We start from the raw sequence: 11081 nt of genomic DNA on the forward strand, positions 1-11081 counted from the left end.
AAATAGACAGGTCTGGAGCCCTGGAGCTGAGAGTCGGAGACAGACTCAGTACTCGCTGAGAAACAGTTGATGCCTTAAGAGTGAGTGAGATTCCTGTGAGGAATATTTCTTTCTATCAGAATCACCTGTTCATAGTATGTAAAAGTATCTCCAGGCCCTTTCACAAATTTACTGGATCCGAATCTTGGGTTTGGGTCCAAGAATCTGCATTACAACCAAATGTTCCAGGTATTCTCTTACCTACTGCAAGTTGATAGTGGCTATTTTTGTCTTTTTTTTTTTTTTTCATGGTTGAGTCCCCCTTTCCTTGAAAGAGCACCTGGCACACAGCAGGTTCTCATAAATATTTGCTCAAAGAAAGTAGAAAGAACAAGGCAAAAAGCTAAGAACATTTTAAATACTTCTTATCTCCTACATGTTCCTTAAATAAACAATTTCTCTTTTGCATTCTAGAAATATATTTCTATAGGCTTATTTTGTTCCATGTATTCATTAGAAAACTAAGTATTTTTTCCTCTTCTCTCAATATTACATGTGGATTACTAAGGTAATTGTGGAATATCCTTTTATGGCACTGTTTTAAATTATATATGCTATTTTCACTTTTTAATGGCTAAATAATTGAAGACACAAAATATATCGTGAACCCTCAAAATTCCTTTTAATGCTATAGTTGTCATCTGCATAGCTTTTACTATTTCGTATCTTTATGTTCATTTTCATCCCTTCTACCCTGTATTAAAAAAAAATCACTTATAATGTTTATTGAAACTTCAGTTGCTAACTTCATTGCCCCTGACTGCAGTCTCCATATTCCAACTCCACTTTTTCCCTTCTTATAACATTGCTTGTTATCTATGTCCTTTTCTCTGGCTGACTTTTTTTTTTCCTTCTCATTTCAAATGCCACCTGCTTTCTCTCCTCTGGAACTCAAAAGGGTTGTTAGCAAGCAAAGAGACGAGAAATCTTTGTAGCTACTGGAGGGGAGTTCTGAAGTGGTGTGGATTTTCTGGCTTCAATCTACAGGTCACCACAGATCAGCAGGAAAAGAAATGAGAACTTCCATTCCATGCATAGAGGCATTTTGTCTGTGAGCCAGCACCCTAGTGATAGCCCAGGCACAGACTGGGGACATACAGAAAACTCTCAACATCCCCACTTCATGCCTGCTGGACACAAAGAGAAAAGAGACTTGCTTTCAAAGATAACTTAACCTTCTTGATGAGTAAATCAAACTTAGAATCATCCCAGACCCCAGATAACTCATTTTTCAAAAGTCATTCTAGCCAGGCTATTTGACCCGGCTTATTTGGTAGGAGTCCATGGGGACATCTTCTCTGATTGTATCCAGCTGTGGTATAATGGCCAGCTGTCCCCTCAGCCTCTGATCAGGACCTTCCAAAAGTCTAGTCAGAAACTCCTGGTGAGTGGTATATGATATCAGAGGCCTGAGTGTGCTCCAATTTGTCACAGTACTGATTAAGTGGATACATAACAGATGGTGTCTTGTTTTAGATGGAGATGAGTAGGTGAGAAATTGTCTGGCTACGTTGAATTTTTTTATTTAAAAAAAAAAAAGAATGGGAAAAATAATCTGCAGCTGGTATGTCATTTTTACCCCATAAGCACAGTTTCCTTTCATTCAGCCATAAAAACCAAGAGAAGAAAACTCAAACTCTCTCAAGTTGGGGTAAAACTAAGAATGTTATCTCCTCTATTACACAAAGTTAGGATTAGCGTATTATTTCTTCAAAGAAACTTTTTTAAAAAGTCATGTATGGTTTTTTTTTCATCCTTTGAAATGGACAGCAGCAGAATAAAGGAATTTTTTTGTGTAATGGCTCTCAAAATAACGTCTCCAGACCATAATCATCATCACTTGGGAACCTGTTAGACATGCAGTCACACCAACACCAGACCCACTCTATTAAAATCGAGTGGGTGAGATGTAGGACCCAGTATTATGTATTTTAACAAGCAGTCTAGGTGATTCTGGTACATATTCAACTTTGAAACCATTCTCTTAGACTATTGAAAAGTCACTTACTGTACTGATAAGAAGCTTGTTGATTTTTAAAAAAGACTTTTACCATTAATTCCCATGTACGTATATAATTTTAACATTTATCAGAGTTGTACAACATGAGGAAACTGAAGCACAGAGAGGCTAAGCAACTGGCTACTAAGTGGTAGAATAGGGATTTGGACCCAGGAAGCTGAGTTCCAGAGACCACGCTTGCTTTTTGCTGCTCAGTTTTTCCATGTGCTGCTCAGGAAGCTGACTCCATCCCCAGGCTTAGGGGTGGGATATGTGGTTTATGTACCATACAGTCCAAGCCACCCTCTCAAAAATCTCAATAGCCTGTGTCAACACTTCATATCCTTTTTCCCTCACAATCTTACTGTTTTATCTACTAAATCTTTTTTTACCATCTAACTTATGATATATATTTAGTTATCTTACTTTTGTCTCTATTGGAATGCAAGTTCCATGAAAAGAGGCACTGAAAAAATGTTTTCACCACAGAGTCAGTTCTCCTTCCATCACCATTGTGGGGACAGAACCCCAAAAAGCAGTTTCCAGGCTCTCGGCCTCACACAGAAAGGTGCTGGCTCAGGTAGTAAATGGCCATCAACTGTGATTGGATGGCCAGCAGCTGTGGCTAGTTGGCCGTCAGCTGTAACCAGTGAGCCATTGGCCACTAATATAACTGCAGTGGCTACGCTAGCAGAAGAAAATGGGGGCTAACAAAAGCGGATTGCAGAGAGGCGGATGCCACCGGTGAGAATATAGTGATATGACTCCCCTACTTAAGTCTCTGTGGGTGTTCCTTTTTGGCCTCACCATGTCCTGCGTTCTTATGTGGGGAGCGGGACCAGAGACACCGCCTGACACTCTGCGTGACAACCATATATTTGATCCCCTTTACCCTCATCTAGCACCCTTCTCTCCTCTTACCCTCTGGTAACCACTAAACTATTGTCTATGTCTCTGAGTGAACAGACATTGTGATATATAGATGATGTATTACAGAATTGTATACCTGAAACCTATATAACTTTACTAACCATTGTCACCCCAATAAACTTTAATTAAAAAACAAAAAGGAAAAAATGTTTTACCATAGAAATTTTCAAACATACATATCGTGTGGGGTGGCCTGCAGGGTCTCTACTCCCACTCCCCACATAAGAACGCAGGACATGGTGAGGCCAAAAAGGAACACCCACAGAGCCATAAGTAGGGGAGTCATATCACTATATTCTCACCGGCGGCATCCACCTCTCTGCAATCTGCTCTTGCTAGCCCCCATTTTTCTGCTAACGTAGCCACAGCAGTTATATTACTGGCCAATGGCTTACGGGTTACAGCTGACGGCCAACTAGCCACAGCTGATGGCCATCTGATTACAGTTGATGGCCATTTACTACCTGAGCCAGCACCTTTCTATGTGAGACCGAGAGCCTCGAAACTGCATTCTGGGGTTCTGTCCCCACAATACACAAAAATATAGAAAATAGTATAATTAACCCAAACTATCCATCGCTATGTTCAACAAATATCACTTAATGGCCAATTTTGTTTCATCTCTATGCCCACCCACTTCCTACCTCCTGGATTATTTTGAAGCAAATCCTAGACATCATATTTCTTCTGTAATTTCAGAATATATAGCTAAAAGATATAGGCTCTTAAACTATAACTGTAATATCACAGCTAAAAATCTTTTTTAAAAATTTAGAAATTTCTTTAAACGATCAATATCCAAGCAGTATTTAGGTTTTTCTGATTTTCTTGAAGGTTATTTACAATATGTGTGTTTCAACCAGTCTCCAAATTGACCTAGTGTGCTGATCCTTGCTGTGGTATTCCATAGTCTGATTTCATTAATTGCACACCCATGGAGTCTTTTGTCAGGTCTTTTGTTTCTTGTAATTTCTGTAAATTGGTAGTTAAATCTAGATCAGATTCAGGTTTGTGGGGTTTTTTAATTTGTTTGCTTTGTTTTTATTTTCGGAGAGAACTTTATATATGGTTTTTCACATTTTCATCAGCAAACAAGCAAAACCAAAAGTAAAACAAAATAAAAAGCAGTGTATATCCATCATCTTTAAAAAATACTGTTATCCATTAGTGAGTATTGCCCAGATCCATTCATTCATTCACGGATTGGAAGATGGTGATATCCTAATTTCATCATCACTTCTTTATCTATTAGATAGGATACAGTAGTACCTCGGTTTTCGAACATCTCCATTGACAAACATTTCAGTTTACAAACGCAGTAAACCAGGAAGTAAATGCTTCGGTTTTTTAACACACCTCGGAAGTCGAACATGTCACGCAGTTTCTGCTGAGTGCACGATCCTGAGGTTTAGCTGTTGGCAGTTTTCAAACATTTCAGAACTTGATCAATCTTCTGGAATGGATTACGTTTGAAAACCGAGGTACCACTGTAGTGTTACAAAGAGATTTCTTTTGTCAACTCTGTTCTCCCTGCAGTACCGTCCATATAAAAATGGCAGAATAAATGCTTGATTATTTAGCTTTTCAAAGTAATGAGTTTGTTCTCTAGCACCTTCAAAGGTAGCTGAGTTTTTAAAGTGTTTGTGGGGACAAAGCCTCTGTGAGCAGTTTCCAGGCTCTCGGCCTCACGTGGAAAGGTGCTGGCTAGGGTAGTAAACGGCCATCAGCTGTGGCTCGTTGGCCGTCATCTGTGGCCGGTTAGCCAATTGGCCACTGATATAACTGCTGTGGCTGCACTGAGGAGGGGGAGTGGATCAGTTGGCAGAAAAGCAGACAGCTGGTCGCACGTCATATGAATCCAGCCTCCAGTGAGTCTACGATGGTATGACTCCCCTACCTATGGCTCCTTGGGTGTTCCTTTTTGACCTCACCATATCCTGTGTTCTTATGTGGAGAGTGGGACAGGAGACCCGGCAGGCCGCCCCGCAGGACACATGGCGCAGAGAGCAGGGTCTCCCACATGACAGTGTTATAATAAATTAATCAGGTACATATTAGAAGTTTTTTCAGTCCATTGCAGTTGTTATCCATAGTGGTACACATTTTTTTTCCATTTCTGGTAAAGGGAAGTTTTTCAAATAGTCTGAGTTTGACATAATTCTACCAGTGTTTGAAAGAATCCTTGTTTTTTTATGATAGCAAGATGTTTCAGATTCATCTTAAGAATGTCCTGCCCCAAACTCTGAATCACCCATATTGCCAAGGAATCCCAGTTCCTTTTAGTGGAAAAAGCATTTGGAAACCATAATCTAAGCCATAGAGATGTTATTGCCCCTGAGTTGGTCATTGTTTCTAGAACTTTTTGGTGGAGAGAGTTGGGAAACATTTCCAAAGAAAACATACATCATGAGTTCATATAGTTGCTTCAACATCTATTAACTTAAACTTATCAATCTTCAGTCTGCATCTCCTTCCAATTGTGCCCAAAATTTGAGTTTTCAAAGATACCAATGTAGTTACACAATTGATTAATTTACAATATACACCTAACAGATTCATAATAACACCAACATTACTATAAAAATGCTATTACTGACAACAGTTTAATATTAGTTTTAAGTTCTTTTGGCTGTAGAGTATTACCTCACTAGGAATATACAACCAAATTACTGCATTTTTCAAATCACTTGCAGTGCTCCTCTTTGTGTGATTATTTTGTTTCTGAGCTATCTAGTATGGTAGCTATTAGTCACATGAGACTATTAAAAGTACAATTTAAGTTAAACATAATTTAAAATTGTTTCTCAGTAACTCTAGCCGCATTTCAAGTTTCAAGCACACATGTACCACATTTTTTCATCACAGAAAGTTCTATTGGGAACCACTGATTACTAGTATATGGATAAATTCATGTATTATCTTTTTATTTTATGTTTTGTAAATCTCTTTTATATTATTTCATTTTGTTTTGTTATTAAGTGGATATTTACATAATTCCAAAGACAAAACTACAAATAAGATATATTCAAGGAAGTCGTTTATCTTCCTGACCCACTAACCCGTTCTCTCTCTCTTTTCATAGGTAAACTTAAAAAAAAAATTATGATTTATCTTTTCATTGGCTTTATTTTAATATAAACAAATATATACATATACATATTATATATGTATGTATATATGTATATATGTATAATTATAATTCCCCCTATTTTCTTATATAAATCGTTGCATACTACTTATTGTTTAATTGAATAGGATTTCCCATTACTTGCAATGGGAAGTATGCAAAGTAATATAACTACTAATCCTTTAAAAGTAAATTATTACTAACTTGTCCTAGTAGTCTTTAAAAAAAAATGCACCTGGAGAGTGGTGAGACCAAAGAGATATTAAATCCCAGAAAAACTTAAAGATATGGGGCAGTTTTTAATACAATAATTTAAAGCTCAAGTTTATGATCAAAAATAAAATGTAAATATCTCAAGTGGTGAATGAAGGGTGCCATGTGTGTTGGAACACAGGGACGACCAGTTCAGCCTAAAAGGATGCCAGAGAGCAGTACTAACTTGCTCTCCAATAAGAAAATTTCAAATCCATCGGGTTTGTTGCCAGCAAATGTGTTTTTTTTTTGTTTTAAAGGGTGGAACATGTTCATATTTCCTTAGTTTTTGTCAACAACTTAACAGCTGTGTTCCAAACGGACTGAAGTTGAGCCAAAATATTGTCTGGCAGCCCTGAAAACAGAATCTGACAATAATTGATTTTCAGAGCCTTCACAGTATGAATCCCAGCATTCCACAGTCTGGAGAAATTGGAGGGACAAGGGAAACGGGACCATAGATCTTTTTTTTTCTTAATACTGTAGATTGATTGTACATGACCAAAGAAAATCTAAACAATAGATTATCTCTTCAATGTGCTCTATTTCTTAAGACAGAATGAACTATCTGTGTGATAAGTAAAAAACAAAACTATGTCTTTCCGCCTGGATGTTTTTCTGCTGCTCTAAGAGGTACCTTGGCTACCACTGTGCCACTGGCTTTATGAGTGACCCAAGACAGGTTGCCTATAAACATGGTTTTTCCCATATGAAAATTGAAAAAAAAAAATGCTGAGGAAGATATGGATCACAACTCTCACAAGTTCTTGGAAACCTGTGATTCTTTCAAGGAGAAATAAATGAAATGTAAAGAATTGAAAATATCTCCCTTAGAGATGTTCTCCAGAGTTTGTGAAAAGCATTTCAAAATAAAAAGTAGTAATATTATTTAGCAGTTCTGTGTGGGGAAAAGGGACTATAAGTAAGATCAATCTCAGAAAATCCCCATAAACCATATCAAAGCCCACCTTCTATCCTCAACTTTGTCTGAGAGCAAGTCAGGGAATGAGTGTACATGAATTTCTACTTTAAATATTTATCCAGCTCATAATTTAAAAATAACAAAAACTTTGTTCATTAAAGAAAAAAACGATCCTATTTTCTTAGTAAACAGCTTGGGACAAAATTAATTAATCATTATATCCTCTGGTTTTAAAATTTTAAACTTTCCCCAGCTGTCTAGAGACTGCTATATACACACATTTTCACTTTGCCTCATTCACCATAATTATCTACCTTCTTGAAAAATATTCATTACATAAATGTGAATGAGATTGTAAGTTTTAACCCTGTATGCTAACTTTTTGAATTCTGTTGACTCACTAGCCAATAATCAGTTAATTTGGAAAACTGAGTCTTGTATTCATACTCTTAACATGTGGACCAACCAATAAAAAATGCAAAAAAACAAAGGAAATACACTTTATTTACCATTAACAAGGTATAACTCTCATGAAAAGTTTATAAACTGCAAATGTGTAATCACAGAGACTAATACGTTGACTAATCATAGTCTAATGGACTAGATAGGCTGTAGACAACTACATCGAAAGAAATGACACAGACTAGTTAAGCTGACAAGAAGTTGAAAGAAACTTCAAAGGTCATCTCATCCAATCCGTTCTCTCAGAAGAGGAAACTGAGGCTCCAAGAGTTCAGGAGAGTGTATATGTCTTGCCAATGATTTTCTAGCACATCAGGGACAAAATAAAACTAGTCCAGGAGTTTCTGCCTACCCACCCAGAACTATTCCCTCTCATAGCTTCAGGTGTATTGTCATCCGTGAGCAGGTACCACGCTTCTCCCTGTTCAAAACAAGCACCATAAATTATCTTCCAAAGGATGGTGTTCTCTGCCAGGATCACATCCTTTTCCTGATTCACATTTCCTGACTTGAAAAGCACCAGCTCTCACTGCTGGCATCTCAAAAATCTGGGATGGTTCAAATAACCTGGGCTGGAGATTTCCCAGAGCTTTGGCTCCATGGACCTGATGAAGGGCTGTGATCTTGGGTATATTTGCTTTGCTTGATGCAGCCAAAATTGTGCTTCTGTCTGGTCAGCATTCTGGAAAAGTTGGCCCCTGAGTCACCCTTTTCCTCTGGACCTTTTGTTCATCCATTCCACTTGTAATCATTGTTTGACATTCATTTAACACCGTCAATGTGCCACCACATACCCACTCAGTCCACAGAATAATGATTTCACTTAAATCCTTAGAAACAACAACAATAAAAACAGGAGTAACTACAATATTTTGAACACTTATTGGGTGTCAGGCAACTTGCACATTTTGTTATTTAATCCTTAGAACACACCGTTAAGATATACTATGAGGCAAGTATTATTAAAACGGATTTTACAGATGAAGAAACAGTCTCAGAAAGCTTCAGCAAATATTCCAAGGGAAGTGGAAGAGGCAGGACTCTCTGACACCAAAAGCTCTGCTCCTAACCACTGCTCTACACTGTTTCTAGATTTAAAAGTACCACCTTGCCCATTTCATGTCCTACAGCTGGATCACAGTCTATTAGCAAAGAGGTGAGAAATCAAGGCTAGGATGGAACATCTTTAAAAAGGAAAAAAATCAGTAATTACTAGTAATTATACCTAAACCTTTTAAGAAACTTCTCACTCTTAGGAAAACTTAAGATCTTCTATTCTTGAATGGAAAACATAAAGCCCGTTGTATTCCACACTTAATGTACCCCCACCTGATTCTCCTACTTCTCTGTTCAATACCCCATAGCTTTTCTGTTTTCTAGCAGCATCTCTTACAACCTGGTCTCTATCAAACTACCTTATCACAATTCCTTTAACCTCTCTCATATTTTCTTTTCCTCAAGTTTGTTTTCCTTTAAGTACATCTTCTAAAATCAGGAATCTAAGTCTCTGGCCATCATTGACAGAAACTTTCAGATTATATGTTGCTTTTTACTAAAAATGAACAGAGATAAGTTATAAATTTAAAAAGCAGTTTGAAAGAGTTTTATTAAAGTACAAAATTGTAAATCAGCATCTTATTGACCCACATTATTCAGACATTCCCTTCTTTTCTAGCTTTCCATTCCTTCGTCTATGTTTCTCCCAAAGAAGACAAAAACTCGAGTGATTCACAGCTTATTAACAAACTGAACAAATGATAATACATGCCTCCCAGAAAATTTACCCTCAAACTGCCATCAAAGAATAGTGACATGCTCTTTTCTGTTGTTGCTGTAGTGCCATGATATTAAATGTGGATGGACTTTATTCAAATAAACATATCCTCAAAGAATTTAAAGAGTATCCTTATCACATAGTTGTGACCATCATGATTCATAGCCTTAACTACAGCAAGCTGAAATATATTTCTACCATGAATTTAATAAGATCATAGGACTCAAAAGAATTGGGAAAGGATGCAGAACATTCCCCTGTCTTCTCTTCAGATGTATCCATTGCTCATAGAATGAAGGGAATAGAGCCAGTGATGAAAAGGTAGATTCCAATCAACTTCTTGAAGTACATACCTTAAGACTTTGAAACCTTACTTAGATGCAAGCTGCCCATAGATCACCTCCATCTTGTCTTTTTCTCAAGGGATCTGGGCCATATGTGTGACTATTCTCAGGAATGAAAAGTCTTCAACCCCTTGGCATCTCTCTTGATGAGCTTTTTTTTTTTTTTCCCAGTCAAAACTACCTCACGCTTTGTAGCTTTTTGGGGGAAGTTATTTTATCATCTCTATACAAATTTTTATATCACTCTTAATAGCATGCTCCCCCTTATAAAGCCCTGCTCTCTAGCAACTGCTACACAAGCACTAACCTTCATAGTTGCCTGAGGTACACAGGCCATGATCAATAGGAAAATGGGGAGAGTCCCCAAATCATCCATAAAAATCAGTAACTAACTACGGACTCTATCTCTATATTCTGAATCACATGAAGTTTTCTCAAAGAGACAATGCAAACTCAGGAAAAATAAAAATAAAGAAGAAAGGCCCAGAGAAAGCCAATAACTTCTTCAATCCACTGACACAAAACTATAAACAAATGAAATGATCGCCAGGGACAGGTCACCATTTCAAGGGTTGCAAGCCCACTTGATGCTAACCAGATGAATCCAATCATACCGAGAGATGTGGTGAAGGCCAAACCAGCTAAGCCAAATGGACAAAGACAGTGCCAGGAGACATTAGGAAATCAGAAAAAGGAATTCAAGAATCCATCCTGGCAACACAACCGAGTCGACGGATGTAAAGATTGCATATGGGATAAATAAGCTAGGACCACCTGTAAGAACGCATACTGCTCTGTTCTGGGGAAGAAAAGTAGAATTTTGTCATTCTATGGCCAAAAGAGGCCTTGAAAGACAATACCTTCAAAGTTGAGGGTTGAGTAGTCAAACTGGGAGAAATCAGGAATCCATGTTCCTGATTAACCCTGAGGCTGAAAGAAAAGGAAATAATGTCCTGTTCCACTAGATTCTAATACTGACCTTTGGCCTGGACTACTCTCCCTGGGCTGTTTCTTACACTGTCCTTCAGTGGAGGCCAGTGATCTAAGATCAAAGCACAATGCAGCTCAAGTAATTTTGCAGAGGGACAAAAGATCGAGTTCATTTACGCAACCCCCTCTAATAAACTGTTTAATCTGAGGATTGATTTTAAAGTAATTAGAGGAATATATAAAGTAAATTACTTTGTGGAATCCCTCCATAAATATTGTTCCTTTCAACTACTTTTCTGCAA

The sequence above is a fragment of the Rhinolophus hipposideros genome, assembly GCF_964194185.1.
Source record: "Rhinolophus hipposideros genome assembly, chromosome: 6".
Lineage (NCBI taxonomy): Eukaryota > Metazoa > Chordata > Mammalia > Chiroptera > Rhinolophidae > Rhinolophus > Rhinolophus hipposideros.